This window comes from Mycteria americana, chromosome 6, assembly GCF_035582795.1.
Source record: "Mycteria americana isolate JAX WOST 10 ecotype Jacksonville Zoo and Gardens chromosome 6, USCA_MyAme_1.0, whole genome shotgun sequence".
Taxonomy (NCBI): domain Eukaryota; kingdom Metazoa; phylum Chordata; class Aves; order Ciconiiformes; family Ciconiidae; genus Mycteria; species Mycteria americana.
Genome location: NC_134370.1, coordinates 60,860,050 through 60,881,931, shown reverse-complemented (window position 1 = coordinate 60,881,931; position 21,882 = coordinate 60,860,050). Strand labels below are relative to the sequence as shown.

The 21,882-nt window shown below is 38.1% G+C and overlaps 1 long non-coding RNA gene across 2 annotated transcripts in view; it reads right to left on the bottom strand.

The window, feature by feature from the left end:
- Positions 1-3,491: 3,491 nt before the first annotated feature.
- The window catches only part of LOC142411751 (uncharacterized), a 79,330-nt gene continuing 60,939 nt past the window's right edge, over positions 3,492-21,882 (bottom strand). For both annotated transcript variants that reach the window (XR_012776257.1, XR_012776255.1), the window contains 5 exons: positions 19,551-19,627; positions 12,065-12,174; positions 9,645-9,742; positions 9,341-9,488; positions 3,492-3,751 (listed from right to left, as the gene is read on the bottom strand). This is a non-coding gene — a long non-coding RNA (uncharacterized LOC142411751). The remainder of the gene's footprint in view (positions 3,752-9,340; positions 9,489-9,644; positions 9,743-12,064; positions 12,175-19,550; positions 19,628-21,882) is intronic.

Sequence of the window (21,882 nt, the reverse complement as noted above, 5' to 3'; positions counted from 1 at the left end):
AGTTTTACTTGCATTTGGGCATTAATGAATGACACCTCTGTATCTCACCACAGCGTATCCCCTGCACCGGTTGTGAAGACCTAGAAGCTGGTTGTACCGGCTTGGCACACACTGCAGAAACTCCAAGGTCGCCAAGCTAAGAGAGAGAGAGAAGCAATATTTGCTGTGGTAGAGCAACAGCAGAAAGTGGGGTGGAAAATCCAGCTCAGGCTGTTTTTATCAGGGTTTAATTTAACCCTGTGCTAGCACAGTTTAAGCCATGTTAGTGTCAGCTACTACGGTGAGATTTATTAGAAAGGAGCGTAAATGGCACTTTAAAACAGTATCCTCTGTTTGGAAGAGGAAAGTACTTGGCATTGCTCATATTATGCCCAAATACACTCAGACTCTAAAGAGGGCTATGGACAGAAGATTTTATTAGAATCAAATTTTAATGACTTATTTTTAGTATATGTCAAGCACTCTGTGGAGGGGAAGAGATCCCCCATCAAGTATTCAATTAGTAACGATAATCTCACAATCACGTTCCTGCTGCCTGCGACACTGATTACTTATAAAATACTGAGTTCTGAATACTGACTGAAAATACTGTCACCAAGTGTGAAATAAGGCAATGGGAGAGAATAGGGAATAATAAGAAAAAAAGACTTCTAAAAGTTATAAACCTATAAAAAGAAGTCCGAACATTACAAAGTAGAAAGCAGGTGGTGTTGGAGAAATGCCCACATTGGAAGGCCTCAGGCTTCTACTTTTTATGCCATCTATACCACTCTGAAATCTATAGATTTTCTTTAGTATACAGTTAGGATCACAGGAACCTCAATACCTGGTCTGTCCCATCTTACTGATTTGCAAAGGCAGGTGAAAAATTTGTGAAGGGCACTTATAGGACAAAGAGAATGGTATCAAAACATCTGCATAACAGGTAGGATAGCGCTTTCGGTATTTCTCTATCCCCCTGCAAATATACTCTAAACTCTCATTAGTTCCTCCGACAGCCACTGCCGGTGGTATCAGCATGATGCACGTATCCAAGAATTCCACATTGGGCCTGAGCTCAGCTGCTTTCCAAGAACCTTATTCTGCCACCCCTCACAATAAATTTCCACTAATATCACACTGCTCCGGCATTCCACTTCAACTCTTGCTATAGTTTCTCATGATATGTATAGTGTGTCACGATGTCTATTCTATTCTCAATTAAACTAAATAATGTTGTTTCTCTTACACGTGATGACTTACACCTGATGACTGGAGAGGGCTCTGGTCATCAGGACTGGAAATCCATTTTTCCTTTGTCTCTATATGTGTTACGCCCCAACTTGGATTTTCTGTTGAAGAAGGCAAGAGACTCAAGATGGCAATAGAGAGCTGGAAAAAGCATATTCCAGGAGAGGACTATAAATATCCATTTTGTTGCTTAATGTGTTGATAAACCTCTTGCTAGAGAGGTCTCTAGTGTTAATCTGCCCATCAGTCTCTCAACAATTCCCACCTAAAATTATCAACAAATAGTTTTTTCAGTAGAGAATGTTTATTTGCAGTTGCACAACTCTCAGTTTGCAGAATATTAGCTGCTTAAAACATAAGCAAACAGCCACAGTCTAGAAAAGCCAGTACTGTGAAAATTAATTCATAACCTTATTTTGCAGTAAATTCAGTGTTACAAGACTTAGCAACATTTAACATACTTTGGACGTATCAAGTGCCTTAAGAGCAAACATTTTATTGGAATTTTTTTTAAATGGTGCTCAGTAAAAAATAGGATTTTAAGATGAGTTTAGAAAACAAACGTACATTTTTATAAAGAAGAGGTTCCTATTTCCCCTTGCATGGAATCACCCTACAATGCAAAGGGGATGCAGAGTTTCTGAATATGCCTTGAGGTTGCTGTGCAGCACTGCTGGGTGCTCCTTGACAGCTGCTGCCTCCCGTCCCAGAGGTGGCAGCCTAGAAATGATGAATGAACTTATTCATACAGTCTGTAGCTAGCTGAGTGTAAGAGATACACCCAATATGCATTACATACATCTGTCTACATGTATGTACACATAAGCTAAATTTGGTTTAGTAGCATTGAAAAGCCTCCCAAAAGTAAGGAACTGTAGAATTATCACTTATCAGTATTTCCCATGTTAAATATGTCCAAAAAAGTAACATTTTCTACAAGATTATCCTTAATTAGTATTTGTCCCTTGAAGATCTTGTAATAGTACGCCTCTCTCAGCCTCAGTGACTCTACTGGCCAAAGAACTTGCTGTGTTAAGGGCTGGGCCAGAGCTGATAAGGGTTTATCCCTTTACTTCAGTGGACTTCAGATCAAGCCTACGGCTCCTGCCAGGGGAGAAAAAAATGGTTTTTATAAATAGGAAAGACTAATTTCTGCCTAAGCTCCTGTTTCTGATCAGAGCAAACATTGAAGGCTTTAAAGCTTTAAAGCTGATTACAAATTAAAATATCTGTATCCCCAAATGCTTGCCTAACTTCAAACAATTGGCTGCCACTGTCTGCTGAGCTGGAGCTGCAGGGACAGGTGTGCTGGGAACTGACACCTATTTCAAGATCAGAAGAGGGCACTAGGGTTTAAGGTATGTTCAGAATAATCCGAGACAAAGAGGGGAAAAAAACCCAGTGAAGCGTGTTAGAAATAGTCCTTTGTTATTCTGCTGGTTCTCTCATATAAAGCGAGAAAACACAGACAGGGCTGGAGGCCCATGGAGCAAGGTGCCGCAGCAGCTCCAGCACAGCTGAAGGGGGTGTTCAGTCACCAACATCTACAGAAGTGCCTCCAAACTGGGGTAGCCTCACCCCACCTACCACAGTCCTCCCCTCTGTCCCGCCCTGCATGGGCAAATCTTTGCACGTTGCTTCTCTGTTGGGCTGTCTGCTTGTGACTGTGCTGGCAGCAAACGGGTACGCCACCAGAATGACAGCTATTCACAGAGACGCTGAGCTGCCCAATCCACCATGCTGAGAAGCAGTCAGAAGGGTCAAGAGATGTCCCTTGGGGGTTTGAGATACACAGTGAATTTTACACTGCAGCTTAATAGTGATAAAAAGCCACACGCACCCAACAAAAAGCCCCATTGTGTCTTGTTCTTGTTGTGCTACGAAATAGAGTAATTGCATTATGATTGTTATTCTCTGTGAAATCTGATGCGGTATTTTGATACAGCACAACACAAATTTTTGTTACACAGGACTTGCCACAGATTGTGCATGTTCTCTGTTAAGGGGGTACATTCAGTGGTGATGGACAGGCTGGGGTCAGGATAAACCATTCAACACTATGCGGCTTATATCAGCCAGCTCAGCTGTTTTATCTCCCTCTGCTATCAGTGGATAGAGGATTACCTGGAGAAAGAGAACCCAAGCTAGGCTTTTTCTCTGAAACACCTCTGCAGGAGTATTTTGCTCCTCATGGGCTCTACAGGGGATTTAGGAAGAACTATACCACATACTAGCTAAAATGGACATATAAATATCCACTATGTATCAATAAATCCATATAAATCTGCGTGCAAGACAAGAACAGCTGTACTAGGTTAAGCCAAATTATCCTGTGTGATAGAAGATAAAATGCAGAAGACTGTAATAAGAGAGTAAGTGATACTTTCCCAGGTGTCCACTCCCAGCTTCCAGCAATTTCTGGCTCAGGGACTTCAAGTCAGATGTTGTCTTTGTTAAATATCCCTTGGTGGATTTTTCCTCCATGGATTTCCTCCATCTTCCTCCAGAGATAAAACAAAGCCTTAGAAGACAATATAGTAAATTAATTTTCCTGACATTCATTTACGTTGTCACCGAAGATCGGCCCCAAGATTCATCCTCACCCCACAGAGAAGTCAGTCCTACGCAAGGCTGCTAAAGAAGTACCTATTAGCTACAACTGGCTTAGAGGCATAAGCTAAGCATTTTGTCTATAACACCTCTCTAGTCATTATGTCCACTCCTTACCACTGAATATGAAACACACAAATGTCCCTCCTGAAAGTCCACATATACCTAAACCAGCCTAACGGAAGCATTTAGCTTTAAGTCTCCAGAACTTGGAGAAACCGGAGGCCAGAAAGCCCTTTAGGAGAAGAGAAATCTCTTTAAAGGAAGCACCTCAAATGCAATCGCTATTTCAAAATGCTTTTACATCTTGGAGTTTAAAATGGAAAAGTCAAGTACAGCGCCAATGCTGGAAAACACTATTTGTAAAACCGGAGGATAGATATGTATGTGTAGCAGCCTTCACACCACAGATATCAGTTATCCTACAATCAGTGTAGGGTCACTACATTGCACCCTTCCTCATGGCATTAACTGTAGCATATATTGAAATATTGGAGGATGTATTTTCTAGGAAACTTGCAGCCTGAGAACTTTTTCTGTCATAATTTTTAATTGTGTAAGAGTTATTTAATTCTATACACTAAAATACCTGAAGAATCTGCATGACTGTCCAGTATAGATTGTATTAGGATTTCTTACTGTTAGCTTGCAATATGTGTACATGTATACAATGTGTATATTTAAGAGGCATCTCACAGTGAGCAAAAAATTCTGCATCAAGTATTACATTATCTAGTGTGTATTTCTCTGTAAGCTAGAGGGGAAAAAAAACTGGGCTTATGCGTAGGAAAAAAAAGACATTTTAAACCAACTGAGAGTAATTCAAAATTACATTATAATAACAAGGAATTTTGAGTACAACAGACCATGAGTCTTTGGTTTTTTTACATGTTTCCTGTCAAAATGCAAGATCCCTAGCATGAGTTTATTTTCTACTTAGAAAATAATTATTATTGTGTTCTACTGAAAAGTAAGTGAGGAAAAACTGAATTTCTCATGCTGCTTCTAAGATAGACAGGAACAGAAGGGGACTGGCACATTTATGTGCAAATTAGGGAATAACTTTAGCAAAGGCGTTGATACATTGGGTAGAATGCAAAAAAAAAATAAAAAAATCAGGGAACAAAACATTTGGGTTTCTGAGGCAGCCTATGTTCAGAGAGATTCTACCAGCCTATACAGTGCAGCACCTCCCCACAGACTGAACCTATAAAAGCTTATTAATATGCAGTTTTCCAATGTATTTGAGTCTAGCATGTCTTTTTGCAGACATCAAATATTCCAGGATCACTTGATACTGCTCTAGCCTTTCCTGAGATTTTTAAATCTTGTTCTGCAGCTTTTAGATCATCTTCCCAATGGGTTGTTACCCAGACAGATACCTCTGTTCCAGTGAGAAGATGTTAATACTAGTCTTCTAAAACCTTAGATAAAGGTACACATCATTAGCACAAATATCAGCACACAAGGAATCCACATGAACTTGAGAGGAAAGGAATGAAAAGGCTAAACTACAGTGAGGTAAAGCTGTTGTACATGCTGTACAAATGGGCTTTGCCAGGAGACCTAAACAACCTATGTTGTTCACCTGGTAAAAATATATGTGCGTGTGTGTGTATGTATAATATCATTTACAAATCAACTACAAAATATACAGAATTCCCAAAATATAAACTTTGTTAACTTAACGGGGGGACCTTGTCAGAATTTTTTTTAACTCCTTACAATTGACTCATGTGACCACTGAATTTTTCTTGACTAGTATCACAGATTGGCTCTCACTTGTCTCCAAAACTATCTCCTTTTGGTTTTGTCTTTGCTTTTCAAACTCAAACAGTTGACTGAATAAGCTAAAAATGCAGATTATCAGACAAACACAAACCATATTGTCTTTCATATAGTCCATGACATGCTTACAGAAGGCATGACATTTTTATCCAAGGACAACCGGTATCTTGCAAGATTCTTCTTGTAGTCAGTAAACGCACCTCAGAAGTAGCAAAGTCACAAGTATACATCACTAAAATGTATTATGTTACTGGGCAGCTATTCTTTTCATGCACAGTCACAGACATGACAACAGAGGAGAGTCTGATTGCATGGATTAAAGATATGATCTGCCACAAAGAACTAAAAAGGCAGTAACACCCACAAAAATTTACTACAGTTAAGATTCAGGCTCATAATACAACTGTCTTGGAATGTCTGAATGTTTTAGCACAGACAGTGCAGGGGGCATACACTACAAGAAATAGCCAAAGGTTTTGCATTAGCCAAGAAAGAGTAAGAAAATACTTAAGGAGGAGATATTCTTGACTATAAACAAGATTATACTGAGGTGCAGCTCTTAAAATGTCGAAACTAGTCTCCCAGCTCCTCTAGTGTAAGGCTGCCGAGGAGCAGGATTCTTGACGGTACCCAAGGAGAACTGGGAGCTGAATTTGAGCTGAAGGAGTTAGTTTATGGCTAATGCCAGCTAATGATAGCAGCAAAAGTGCATGTTTATCACAAGTGTTAAAAACTTCGAGGGCAAACATTCACAAAGGTGAGAGTAAATAATGCCTTAATAAAGCTGGAAAGTAAAGGGACAGAAATGAGTATTAATATTGTTTTTAAAAGGGAGAAGACCAAAATTATATTAATGCAGATGTGGAATAAGAAACACTTACATCAAATGGAAAACGAAAGAGGATAAAAAGTGTGGCAGCTTAGTGGGATTCATTTGCTCTTTGAAAGTTAATAATGAAAGCCACTGCCTTGGAAAAGAAAAACAGGTCTGCTTAAAGGCAGATGCTCCTTACTTTTACTTACAAAAACCTGCAAAATAATGAGGAAAAGTTGAAAGCTAGGGCTGTGTCTTGGGCGATCATAACATGCCCTAGAAGTTAAATGGGAATAAAGACCAAACAGCAGCAAAAAGTGATTTCAAACTAAGACTTTTAGAGAGATGAGATATATATTATAGGAATTGCCCCTTTCTCTTGGAAAGGGGACAATGATTTTACAGATCTTCCTTTAAATTTAGACCTTTGGTATTTTCAAGTATTGAATATACCATCCGGAAGGGTTAGGAGCAATATGCCAGCTTCACTGATATCATCCATTTCTATCTGATCAAGCCAGTAACAGATTGGACACAGATTGATCAGGATAAATTTGTATGGAGATCAGGTCTCCCTGGAAGAAAGTGCTACATGAAGTTAAATGTGGTTTAATGTTATTATGAAAAAATGATGAAAACAGCACAGAAAAGCAGAGGAATACTTTTAGACTCTCAGTATTTGTAAATGGAGGGACTTCTAAAGGAAGTGATAAAAATTATGCAGGAATTGCCCTAGCATGTTTAACCCTTGAGCCTTTGGAACATACTCTGCCACCTAATGTGAGGGTACTTCTGTACTGACTTCTGTAGGATAGCTGAACATGCACGTATTATTATTCCCCCATGAAATCCTCCCTGCTCTTATTAAGGCAAGCAAGGGAGACACGAGGACGTGTCATACTCCTTTTTGTATTATCCTCCTCTCGGAGCACAGTGGGGATTTGCACTGAGGGTTTAGTTTAGTTCCAGCTTGTGCACAGCTCTCCCTAATAACCATCCAAGTGACCAGAGCGTCCCAGGACTGTGCTCTTTTGATTACAGAACATGCTTTTCTGAAGACAAAAGAACCACCACCACCACCCACCCACCTCCAAATCCAAAACAGACTAAGACATTGGAGAATTTACAAATTTACAATAAAATAAAAACATAGCTAATTTCTAATAGATCAGTGCTCTATCTTTTTAAGTTTTGTCTAGAAACACATCATTCACTTCCTTTTGATCTCACTTTTACATTATAGTCTGCACTATTATAATTACCTGTCTGAGCAGAGATCGCAAAAGGATTTAGAAAGGTGTCCATTATTGTGGCCATTTACATAACGTGTTGACTGTGCTTATTTAGGTGATAAAAGTGGACTAATTTACGTTCCAGCTATTAAGATATTCTACAGCTAATTTATAATCTTATATTTTCATGACATTTATAATTAGCATCTTCATGAAAGAAGGCTGACATTTAATTGCACAGATCTTTAGTTTGGGGGATGACGACATCACTTTTTAAAATCTCAGATGAAGACATCTGAAGACCTCAAAAGAGATTCTTCATCATACAGCTGCGTCATCTATATTCCAACATTTAATGGAGCTGTACATAAAAGCCTGAAATGTGAAAATGCTTAAGGAAACAAAGTGCTTTCCCTGGGTGTGTATCACATTAAGCATCTACCATGACTGCGTGCACAAGGCCTCCATGCATAGCTGAACATGCAAAGTGAAAAAAGGCTGATACTCAGTGACCCCGTGGGAGTTGCTCAAATGTAACCAGTGCCAGCATCTGTTCTTATCTCTTCTGCATTTGTATTTTTTTGAGAGAAAAACCCTCCCAGCTTCTGCTTCTCTGTGGTAGATGTTGAGAAATATAACATTTACACTGCAACGGTCACAAGTGTGCAGACCTGTTCCTCGTGCACAGCATACACAAAACAGCATTTTACACAATTGAACTGAAGAGTGCACAGTCTTGCTCTATATGCTTCTTCCTTTAACCACAGAATTTACTGCATGTTACAACAGCTAACAAAATTTTAAATTGTGGTTTTACTGAAATGTACAGCTAACCAACAGTTCTCCTGTAAGAAAAACTGATTACATAAAGCCATAAAGCATTGCAGCATAACAATGCACATATTTAAGATTTAAAAATTTTCAGAAAAATGAGTAATTAGGAAATCTCACCAAGACCTTGGTGGAATTAAGACAATTTTTACCAACTGAGGAGCCAGCCCTGAGACTGGAACAGAGTTTCTCCAGAGGGAAGGCAGTAGGTAGGATTGGCTTTGTAAGGCAATGCTCAACTGTAGCTCAGGAAATGTTTTTGGTGAGCCTCATGGGGCAGAGACAGCTCCTTCCACCCTGCAGACTAAAATTCTTAAGTTTGACACACAGCTCACAATAACCGTAAAGGACTCTGTTAAAATTTTTTTTAAAAGCTGTATTTTTCCACCCCATAGATTCCTGCAGTAACCTCCACAGTTCTGAATGCATGGAAGAAGTGGTAGTTTCTTACAGGAGGAAAGCATTTACAGTAACATTATGGGCTAAATTAATGTAACATGGATAATGACAACTTACTCCTTAACCAAATGATAACGTTACCCTGCAGCCCCATGAGATACTGGCAACACCTGTGCAAGTTAAACATCATAACTTAGATAAAGTCACCATATGCTTGTTCCCTAGAAGGAAGAGTCACCTTTAAAAAAAAAAAAATAACTGTTCTTTCTTTACTGTGGTATTTTTCTTTGATGCTGGTAAACAGAACATGAAAAATACTCCAGCAACGTAAATCTCCTGGAGGTGAAACCATTCCTACACTAAACCCCATACTGTCTGCGTGGCACTTTGTTTTATGTTTGCAATGAGATACCATGAAAACGCAAGCGAACTTGACCTTACCCCCATCTTTGGACTTGCAAAATGATCTCTGCTTGAAACTTCCTCACGTTTCCTTTCATGTGCCAGATCAAGACTGAGACCAATCAGATAAAGCAGCGTGTCTTGAAGGCTTGACTCACAGCTGTCCAGACAGTTAACCTTAGCTATGGAAGAAAAAAAAAAAATAATCAAACAATCTGTTTTCTTTGCAGACTTACAACCACTGTATCACATGATGTGACACTAATTTCCCAACAGTGTATACTTTGAAGCTGACAAGTGTTAAGCCATGATTAAAAACTCCGAATGAATGTAAGTACCTGTCACTTAGACAGGTCCCTCGGTTGCATTGGTGACCGCAGGAAAACAACCAAGCATCCATCTGCCCATTTATGTAGGAGGAAGGTGCTGCAGAGACCTAATTATAGGGTGAATCAGTTAACTTTCTCAGCAGCTGCGGATCAGATACGGAGTTGACTCACAACCAGCCTAAATTAAATGCAGTTAGTTTTTATTTTACCATTAGGATTAAGAATAATACAGTAGACCAAAAAAACCCAAACCACCAAACCCCCAAAAACACTATGGGAAATTTCGCATACTTGCTTCCAAAAACTCACAGGTCTGTTGTGATTAGTTTTACTAACTGGTTGAGAAAAATAGCTGTTTTATCAGTTAATTAAAACATGTATCCATGAAACAGCTGTACCAAGAATGCACTAATTATAATATACAAATAAGAAGTGTAATTGGATAACTTAAGTACCTGCAGGGGAAATTGTGACTTTTGAAGTAACCTCATGTCAGACAAAAATGACAGCTTTTTACAGACAATATGTCTTTGATAAGTATACTACAGCTTATTGTATACTCTTTGAATATGCATTACAATTAAACAAATTAGCAGGACACCAGATAGAGCTATTTTTGCTTCTTTGATAAATCACTCATTCCAGAACCTTTTTAGAGTAATAAATTCACTTTAAGTAAAATGCAGCTAACTGTAGAGGTTGTTAAATTGTAATAAACAGATATTATAAACATTAAACACAAAGTGAACACACTAAGTAGCAACACTACAGATGATTTAAATCAAGAACTAAAAGCTAGGAAATGAATAGAAAAATTCAAAACATTTTCAATAATTAATAGTTACAGCAAATATTCAAAACAGTCGTTTAGTCTAGATTAAATCCTTATTTGGGACATATTAGACTAAAAATGCCTTCTGATGTTCATGTGCTGGCTTTCTTTCATGGAGGAACAGGAAGAATGTGGGAGAAGAACACTGACATTTTGCTCTCAAACCCTTATTTGTATGAGTAATTTTACCACATGAAGAGTCCCATTGAGTTTACCAGGACTATTCATGCAAGGAGTTCCTCATGGGCATGATTGTTCACAGAATTTAAGCCATTAAAGGCTATTAACTCTCCTCCTTGGTAATAACATTATTTACATATTTCTTCTCGATGAACAGGGCCAGTCATTAAGAGGAAGCAAGGAAAAGATTTCACCGGACAATACATTTCTCAAAAGTACAATTATCTAAATTAGAGATGGTCAAAGATGCTATCAAGCAAGAAGTTGACTAAGCAAATCAGAAGTTTGGAAATCAGTTTAGACTTAGGAAGCACTTTTTTTTAATACTTATTATTTTAAAAATCGCCCCAAAAGAGAGAGGGGGGAAAAAAAACCCTGACACAGTAAACATCTGTAACTTGTGAACGCCCTCCTTTGACTACAGTGCAGAAGCTTCCAGTGCAAAACAGTTCCTCCTCCCTTACCCACACAGAGAAAAGTGGCACTCAAAAATGTTACAAACCAGACTCCTCTGCCTTGTTTTGGCTTACAAATGTCCACATTAATTTTGGTGAAAGCACGAGCTAAATATTATAGCAGTTCACCCTTAAATTTGTAGAAAATACCAGCCCTTTTCACTGTCATAACAATTTTCTCAAGTCACTCTAAATGTCTGTGGCAGTGCGGCCGTATGTTTCTCTCTGGAGAACCTCTGTGTTGCGTGTGTGCAGTGCCCTGGTAAATTCCAGGACTCTCATACGGCAGTGGAGAAAATGGTGATTTTGAACCCTTGTAAATCACACTGCCTCAGGGCTCTCTATGTAGTATACGCATCAGATCTTTTCCGAAAATTTTTCGCTTCCCCTCACCCCTTTTTATTTAAGGTAGGAGAAGTCAACATGAGCATTGGATGCCTCTTTGGATTCTAGTTTCCTTGTGCCATCACCACAACTGTTTTCAAAAAAGGGGTAGCGATGGCATGGCACACCGGCAGTTGGGTCAAAATGGACTCGCAGTTACCTGTTTTGCACATCCATCTGCAGTTACTTCTTTTGCCTTTACGAATCTTTTTTGCCCGTTGCAAAAGAGCAATGGGCTTTAAGATACACAGTTATACCAATTCCAAAACTACTCACAACAAGAAATTAATATCTTGTTAGAAACATGACACTGAAATGATGGCATTATAATCACTGCAAGATTTAAGCGGACATGATTACAGTAATTTATATCTCGATGTGATTGCAGTAATTTGTATCTATTAATTAACATACATTTTCAATCTCTTGCCATGTTAACTTTTTTAAGGAAATGATACACTTCAACTTAATGACATGAAATTCACCCCAAATATGTTACTTATTTCTTTTCAATTCTGTTGCACAACTATAACACAATCACAAACCAAAAAGTACCAGCTACAGAAGCATGAAGTTACCTAAATGTGATCAGAATGAAGTTGTAGGCATTTCTAGCAGTGTCGGTGAAGACTTTTTTTGAAGGGTCTTCTGCATAAGCGATATAACTCTTCTCCTTTCTTGGTTTCACCTGTCATATAAATATAGCACTAAAGGAACATATCAATATATCTTCTATCCATACCAGTAATCCGAGTCAGATTTTGCTTGTATGTCGTTCAGATCCACCCACATTTCCAAACTACAGGGGAGAGAGGATTTCTGAAGAATAAATATATTGAGCAATTAAAATGAATGCCTAGAGTGGAATCTTGCTAGGATAATAATAGGTAAGTAATAACAGATAAGTAATAATACTTTGTACTTTATGTGTTGAATGGAATTTGAAAATATGAATCACTCACCTGAGCAACAGCTAGGTATACATGCTATTGCTATTTTACAGCTGAGAAAGGCAAGTTAAAGATGAACCAATAGCTTTAAAGTAATGCAAGACTAAAAGATCATTAATTTTTTAGAATTTTTTTTAAAGAATAAGGAAATAACCAAATCTGAGAATCTTAAGGAGGCAGCAACAGAAACATTTGGAAGAAGAATGAAATCTATACAAGGAAAGAATAAAAGCAAGCACAGTTTTTCAGACAGTAAAGTGAAACTCTCAACAGACTTCTCTTCCTTCTTCTCTCGTGACTCCCTGTGTCACGAGGGCTCTCCAAGCTGCCACTTAACCATGTTCAAGAACTGGAAAAAAGCTGGTGTTGACCAACTCTTCAGTCTACTTACTTTTAACGCACTAGCTGATGTTTAGCTCTTAATGCCAGCCAAGCTTTTTCTCCTGGATTCGGATGAAGGTCCCCACCTTTGGAGAGGGATGGGTAAGCAGTGACAAGCACTCAGGTTAGATCATGAGGGTACCGACGGACAATAACTAACAAACCCCAGAAGCAAGTTAGATAAAAAGGTCACAGACCAAGTGAATTTGGCAGATGGGAAAAGAGAGGGGAGGAAAACGAGCGCCAAAACCAAATTACCACTCCTTAGCACCACCTAGCAATCCCTTCCTTCCTGGGGCACACAATCAAATGCTATTGATCTTCCCTAACTTCTAGTAGATTCCAGGCAGAGGACAATCAAGTTTCAAGAAAACAAATCAGGCCCCAGAGCCATGATACATGTTTCTGCCTCCTTTCCTTGTTAGGTCTTTGAATTTCCTGGGCAGGATTGAATTCCATCCATTTCTCGTTAATCATGATTTTAACGTTTTACATTTATGGTAGCAAGTCAGAGCCAGCAGCACTTTTGCTTGTATCTTAAACTAGCGTAATTTCAAAATGTTGTGCCATAATTTCACAAAACAGGCTGGGGACACACTTAATTTGTATTTACCATTGGCAGCAGTTTATACCAAAGAGACACTGTGTCAGGACACTAAAATAGATTTTAAAAATCCAGGAGAGTAGTCTATACAGCATACCTTTTTGTAGTTAGTTTCAAGCAACCCATGTATAACATTGTTACACTGCTGTCTCCTAAGAACGGAACAAAAAAGCTGAGGTTTGTTATAGGCTGACTTGAGTATGAGTCATGAACATGTGTATTTTTAACTTAAAAGCTAAATCAGAAGGAGTATTTGACTCCAGATAGAGCATTTAAATAAATCTACATAGCTGCTAAAACCAATTCCAGAAATTGCATGAGGACGTGCAAGGAGGAAAGTGCAAAAGTTAGTTTATATTAAAATTCATGACCAATTGGCTGTTGTTTTAATTTAGAAAATACAAAGTTCTCCATTTGTCAATTTGATAAAATACAAGTTTAAAAAAGCCCACTCCTACCAGATATTGGTTTTTTTATGGCTTACTTTGTACAGTTCACAGAAAAAAAATATGGTTTATACAATTATTTTTTGAAGCTTTCAGGGATTTCAGAAAATCCTTTAACAAATTGTCAAAAAATTTAAGTTAGCCCCTTTAGAAGAAAGAGCAGATAACATACTTATTCATGAATTACTAGATGTTCATTCAATACCCAATACCTTCCGACTTTCTTTGCAAAAATGGCCACGTTATTTAGCTGTGTTGCCAGCTGCCCAACTTCCCCTAATTCATCCTAGAATTTCTTGCTACCTCTGCTTACGTTATTTATGAAGGTAATACCTTCACTGAAGCAGAGACTTTGATTTCTTATAAATGTATAGAATAACTAGAACAAAGGGGACCTAAACTAATAACAGAAGATTTAATCACAGTAAATGAAGTAAATATTATGGAACACATTTTAAAACTAGGTAAGCTGAATTGAGTTGACCAAGGTGAGGGAACAAAGTAACAGCAGATTTGGAAATCAAAGCAAGAAATCTTATCTTGCTATTTATTTTAACAAAGCCCACCAGATATAAGCAGCACACATATGACACACTCTTCACTGGATGCCTTCCCCATGCAGCAGATGTTTCTTAGAGAGAGAGAGGCTCATTGCTGTCCAGAGCGCTACTTGTTGCTTAATGTCATCTGCCAACACAAAATTCAGCTCCCCTGCTGGAAATGACGAATGTGCAACAGAAGAGGGGCCATATATACTATAGACTTTTTTGTTTTTCCATTTTTTTAAAGAAGAAAATGTTGTATAACCTTTGAAATTTAGATGGAAGAACATGCCTGTATGGTGAGAGATAACCCCACCGAAGAGGCTGCTTTGACTGTTTTTCTATTTTGTTATCTGTGCAGCTATTAAATGACCATACTGTAGTATGTCTCAGAATTTTAGTCGTAAAAACAAAAAAGTACAAGAAGCCTGTAATACTGGGATAAGTATTTTCTTTCTTTCTTTTTTTTTTAAACAACTCATCACTGCTAACTCTTGAAATAGGAGTATATAATGTAAGACAAGAAATTACCTCTAGCTTCATATTTCAAGATGTCTCCCTCTCCCAGCTCTCTCAACTCATCTGTGCTGCATCACTTACAAATTCCTCATAAAGGTGATACTAAGACCCTTTTCTTCTCCCACTTACTCACACCATGAGACCAATCAATGCCAATAAACTTATCATGGTAAGGACTGTAAAGGTTCACAGTCTGTCCCTAAAAGAATAATTGAATAAACAATCACAAAGACAGAAAAAAATTCTATGATGTTACCCTCACTTTCCCCAAAAAAGCCACATCAGAAGGAAGGAAGGAAGACTGCTTGACTTGATAAACTAAGGAATGCATTTAAATTATAACCTGATTATTGTCATAATGCATTTGTACTTAGGAAACCCAATGATTAACCAAAGAGAAAGTCAAAAGAAATGAAGTGTGGCCTATAATGGAGTTGTGGAGGCAGCATTCTTTAGTTGACTAAAAATGCAGTTATCTCTATGTAAAACTGCTAGCAGGTTTTGTTTGACTGGTTTTTTTCTTGTTTATGTTTTTGATTTTCCAAAAAGTTGTTTGACTTAACTTTATGAATTGTATGTGAAATCTCATTTCAGTGCCAATTAGTTTCTGTAACTTAATGAAAAACCATATTCATAGTAATGCAGATTTCATGTGTTTAAATTTCATTTGATTATCTAATGAGGAAAATGCAGACAAAAAAAAAAGATTGTGCTTCTCCAGGTCAAATGGAAATCAGCTAAAGTTACTGTAGCAGAATTTATTGCTGGACAGATTCATAGACGTTTCTAACCTATCTACAACTTCCTGAGCAGGTAGAATGCGTTTGAAATAGGAGCAGTCCTAACTTTGCCATGCTAATTCTATAAATGTGAAATGTAGGCATTTTCTCTGGTAATTTGCAGGTGTCTGGATCAGCACCAGTAATGCCACTAACATTTTGACTAAAACAATAATATATTTGTCATTGTTGCATTAATATTATCTTCTGTTAAAATAAAATCATTCCTTCATTTAGTCATTGTTCATTTGGGATTTTCTTTTTAATTTTCTGTATTTTTATTTTTTTCAAAACACCCTATTTTTGGACAGTTATATAATAAATTCCTCTTCCAGGTGAGGCCAACTAATATTTCTCTCTGTCACTGCAAGTGAGAAATGGAAACTCAAATCAGAATTGAGTCTTTAGAAAGATGAAATGCACAAGACAGAAGTATTAAAAATCTGAATGTGAAAAATAAGTGGCAGGACAGCTTCTTGGCTGTATATAAAATATACTGAAAGAGTTAAATGATATAGGAAATTCTAGTCACTGTGATAACACACAACCATCAAGCCACAAATTTTCCACTCCAAAAAGGGTTTTCTTTGATGGAATCACAAACAGTCATTATGGTTTTCTTACTTCCTACCTTTAGACTAATGGACATATCACAATACACTAACATATCTACATTTTATTATACAATATACAAAAAACCCATTTTGTTGGAAGAGGCTGAGATGTGGTACAAGAAAGAACAAAGAGGACTGGAAGCAGATCCCACTCTTGTTCCAAGTAACAAAAGTGTTTTGTGAGCCAAGGACATCATTCATGTGGAGACAGACCACGCTTCTCTCACCTAAAAACTTGCAATGGTGGTGGTGTTTTAATACTTCTAGCCTTGACAGAGCTAGCCTAGCTCAGCAATGTGCTACTCGAAAAGAAAACCACAGCCCAGATTGAAGAGGTTTTATGGAAGTTTTGTGAAACCCACACAGCAGCCAAGACTCCAAGAAGACTTCCTTCACTACTGTCCTCGCAGTACTAGTCACATGGGTTTGGAGGCTTGGGTAGATAGGGACACTGCATCTTAACCATTACAATCTGGAAAGGAGGGGGAAAAAAAATATTCGAAACATCAAGGTTCATGACGTGGAAAAGCAAATAGGTAATACAACTCAATATTCCTCAAACAGTAGCACAATGCTTGACTTCAGGTGTGGCGATAGTTGCACTGAAGTCAGACAGAAGAAGCATGAAGCTAGAGCTGCAATTGAAGACAATGATAGTAGTCAAATATCACCCCTGTCATTTCTTATGATGTAAGCTGTCAGCCAGACACATTTTTCTCTAAAATCATACAGTACTACATACCTTTGCTATGTTTTTTATTATATATCCTTCCCAATATACAAGGCTCAGGGCTTAGCATATCTTTGTATCAAACATTCTGTTGTTTTAAATTTGCAGTCAATAATCAGCTGATGTACTAGAAGAAATATCTGTCTGAAACATAGTCAACATGATGAATACTAGCATTTTGACATAAATGAAAAGAACTTGATTTATTAGTATTTTACCATTAAATAAAAAGATGCTCCAGGGGCTTTCTTAAAAAATAAAAATAAAAGAGTGGCAAAGAAAAAAAGGGCATCAAAATACTTCTGAATGGGGAAAGTCTAAAAAAGTTAATAAACACCCTTATCCCTGTACTTTCTGCTAAGGGTCGCTCCAGACATTTGCCCCTTGTAGAGAAAAGACTCTCTTTCAGTAGGTCAGTGCTTACTGACTTCCACATGCTCTTCCAGATTCTCTCTCTCTTTCCACATTTTCATATTTTCTTTCACTAACTTGAAAAGTGCAGCCTCAATCTACCCTGAAAGATGAAGAAAACAAAGGGACCCTGTTCACACATCATGTCTCAGCAACTCCCATGGCTACTGTGGTTTGGCCTTCCATGGTGAAACCAGGAACATTGTGTGGGCAGGGTTTGATATCCTTGTTTGTATATTGAAAAAAATTGCTCTTCTCTGCAACAACAAACAGGACTGGTACATTTTTAATGTGAACAAGGAACCCTAGGAACCCCAGACAACCTGGGAAGCCTAGTTACATCTCTGTGAAATCCAATGATAACAAAAATTAAATCCAGCAGCCTCTAAAGTGAAGATACAGGGGGGAAACTAAGTAAAAAAGCCCTAACCTTTCCTTTATTGTCAATGTCTTTTAGGGCATTTTGTCCACCTGCTTGAAAAAAAAATCTGCAGTATCAGTGAATGTGTTACAGTTCAAGAATAGTTATTGTTCAGTTAAACTCTCATTAATGTTGCCTATAATTACAATACAATCCTCTGGTTTCCATTGCCCCCACAAAAATGCAGCAAGGTAATAAAACCAATTTATCTTACAAAAAAAAGTAGATTCACATGCTTAAATCTATTATTTCCTCCTTGGAGATGACTGTCCTCTGCCTTTTTAATAAAAAGCAGAAATGTTATAAAATATATATGAAAAAAATCATCACTGCCACATGAAAAGTATTCTGGGTAAGTAGCACTCCCAATTTTGCAAGTTATAAAGGTGTAGAGTTGTTTGAAGTTGGAGACCCATGCAGACGGTGAGCTGCTTTCAAGCGCCAGTATTAGTCAATCTCCTCACTCCCTGGCTGCCCTTTTTGGGACTATTTCTATAAATGTGACAAGATGTTAGACTATCAAGATCACTGACTAGAATGCTTCAGGTCCTGCCATCTACTATGAGAATCATTTGGCCACAAACTTTCATCATTTCACATGTTTTGGCCATTAAGTCATGGGTAACATCACCATGGGAGTCCTATTTATAGCTCTTATGCTTCATTGTAAGGTCTCAAATTAAAGGTAAAAGATGTCTTCAGTTCTTTTATACACAGAAGAAAACCTGTTAAAATAAAGTCGGTTCAGCTGAATTTTCAGAGCAAAAGGAAATCAGCATTCATGGTGATGCCTTTGAACAGTGAAAGGAGCTTTTATTCTTTTTATAAATATCATATTTTGTATGAGGTTTATAAATATACTTGGCAAAGAAGTTTCCTCCAAATGTTTGCAATTTCATATCTTTCATTTACAGGATATTGACCCAGTTGATTTGTAATTAATTGCAGACCTTTTTCTCATTAGCTTATCGATTGAGGAGTCTGCAATGCATTCTTGACTGTATTATAAATTACAGCCTTCGTTCCAGGGTACATTTGGTTGCAGTTAATTCCGGTTGTCTACATTTTTCACATTGTAAGAGTTACCTGCTATACATCTTGCCAAACTATATCCTTTACAGTAGAAAACTACAGTCCTTTGTTATTGTAGATTCACTTCTATGAGTAATAAATCCAATTTTCTACTTATTCAGATTTAAGAATGCAACAGTGAAAACGAAAAAAGCCTTCATTTTCATGCTCTCAAAAAAGGTCTTAGCCAAAGCTCATGAAACCTGCTGGAGGTTTTCCATTGATTTCAGAGAGCTTTGGATCAGTCTCCCAAGTGAGTAGGTTGTTGCAAAAGCAGGCTTGAAGATCATACTTTTTTAAATATAACTAAAACTATAACATGAGGGGGAAAAAAAAAACCACCTTCAAATCATTATTTTTAAAAAAATCCTTTACTGGAAGTCCAGTAAACCTAGCAAAATTATAAACCTTAAAACCTTAGGTAAAATAAAAGCAAAAAAAGTCCAGGGCAGATTAGGAAAGGGGTAAATTCCAGATTCATTCAAATAGATGCAGGCATTAGGCAATAGCATTCATAAATGCTTGTTTTTCAGTAAAGGTAAATTCTCTTATTATAAATCCCAAGCAAACAAACCCTGCGCGTAAAGAGCACTTACCTGATTTCATAGTAGTGAAGTTCAGTAATGTGCATTAAAGTTAGCATGGAATCAACATTCTGGACCATCTTTAGTGCCTATACAAGAAAAAACAAACACAGTAAGAAATTAATTTAAAGGAAAACTAATTTAGTCTAGATTGTGGCAGGAGAGAACAGTGTCATGCCCTAAATTTCATTTAAAATAAGCAAGCCTAGAGCAGCTCTCATTGCAAAAATTAGAGCCATTTCTTTTTCTGTTCCAGAAGGTGCAGTTCTGAATCGCGGTTCTAGCCAACAGATGCGCATCCTGACCAGCAGCACCATCAAATGCGGTCTCAGCAGCCCCTAATTCCATTTCAGTATTGCAGGGTTTAAGCTGGAGGCTGCTTTCCCCAAAATGCATCTCCTTGGCACTACAAACACAACATCCTGAAAATGAAAGGAATTCTCCTTTTCTTAAATGCCTAAATTACTGACATGCTCAAGTCATTATCAAGGGGAAACGTTTATTAGAACAATGGAATTATGATCCATTCTGGCAAACACTGAAGCACTGCATTTCCACCGAAAATAGAAAGGCCTCTGAGGCCAGTCACATTTTAAAGGTCCATCTCCTCTCTCTTGATCTTCACAGCAGGATTTCTACTGACTAAAAACCCAACTATGGAGGAGAAACTAATGCCTTGCTTTTATATAAAGGTTTTCCAGCAAATGAGATGGAATTAAACTATAGAGGATAAACCCATTCCAGCTGAAAAAAAAAGCCTGCATCAACAAGAGTTTCTGTGCCAGTATAGGCTAAACCAGTTGCAAACCCAAAAGATAGTTCAACACCAGAGAGTTATTTTACCACATTTCTTTCAGGGTCTTTGCTAATAGGGCTGTATCAGTTTTAGACTCCGTTGCTTTGCTTCCTGTGCAGCACAGCTACATTGGTGAAAACTTTTAAGCATGGGCTGAGGTCCTGCTAGCAACGCACTGCAGGCAGGTCAATGCCACTGCAGGAGGAGGGTCAAGGTCTCCTACATGCAAATCCCTTTTAAACTGACAAAACTGCACTTGCACCACTGAGCATATTCAGGTCCACTTATTGCTCACTCCTGCCGAGCAAGTACACGTAAGCATAGCCAGAAAATTTGCATCTGCTCTGAGGGCTTCTCCTTACACAAATCTGCCTGACAGGGATCAAACTCCGTATCAAACCTGGCTTGACATAGCCCTGCCAGCAAACATCTGTAGCATAGACATGGCCTAAAAGCCACTGCTTTAAAGGGAAAGGCCACCAGCTGAGTCTCACTTTCTCTTTGATCTTTTTGAATGCTTTTATCAAAGCAATCCAAAGGGCCTCTACTGAAGGGATTGTTACTGAACTGAAAAGGCAAAAACGGAGACACAAGAGGAGGAGAGGGATGCTATACATTCCCCCCCCCCCCCCCCCCCAAAAAAAACCCCAACAAACCAAACCAAAACCAAAACCAAAAAAAGGGCCTTCAAAATGGGGTCTTGGCAATATTAACTTTATTGTGGAGGCCTGTAACTGGATATCTAAAGACTTAATGTGCTGCTTATATAAAAAAAAAGTCTGAATGCATCTGGCCAGGGATTACATGCCCATATGTGCAACCAAATAATTAATTAAATAACTGATTTCTCTTCTGCCGCTCATCAAATTTCTTTCAGAATGGTATCAGTTATAATGTTTGCACAGATGGAGGCTTCCACCGCAAAGATTAAATATCATGTACTCAAGACATGCAATGTAAAACTAACATGGCAGTGCATTATTTTAATCTATGCACCTAATTGTTTCAAGCTCTTGAGAAAGGTTACTGTTTAAACCATAATATATGAACGGTCTCAGAGTAATCAGTGACTGCAGCCAGCACAAAGTCATTGATCAGCCTGAATCCATTTGCCTGGTTTTGACAGAGGCTAACGTGCTATGTGATGGGCTGGCGTGCAGCTTCTCCCTCGCCGGGTGGAAATTCCAGAACTGCTCAAGTGTCTGCTCATTTTCTAGTGTACTAGCTGAGATTGGACAAAGATATGTTGAGACATGTTCTCACACAGCCTAAAGCAACTTGAAATAAGGATTCTGAATATGTGAGAATGTCAGCTCACTATCACAGAGGGATTTTTGTTTACCTGGAGAACCTCATCCCTTTCTCCAAGGCAAGCCAGCTAGCCCAAGGAATGGTGACCTTAACCCACATTAATTTGACAGAGCTACCATCCCTCCTGTTATTCCCTGGACAACAAAGATAGTACTGACCACAGTTCCTCGGGGGATGGTGGGTGTCTCAGTAGCGCCCTTGGAAAGCAAAAAATTGCAGCTGCCAAAATAGTGAAAA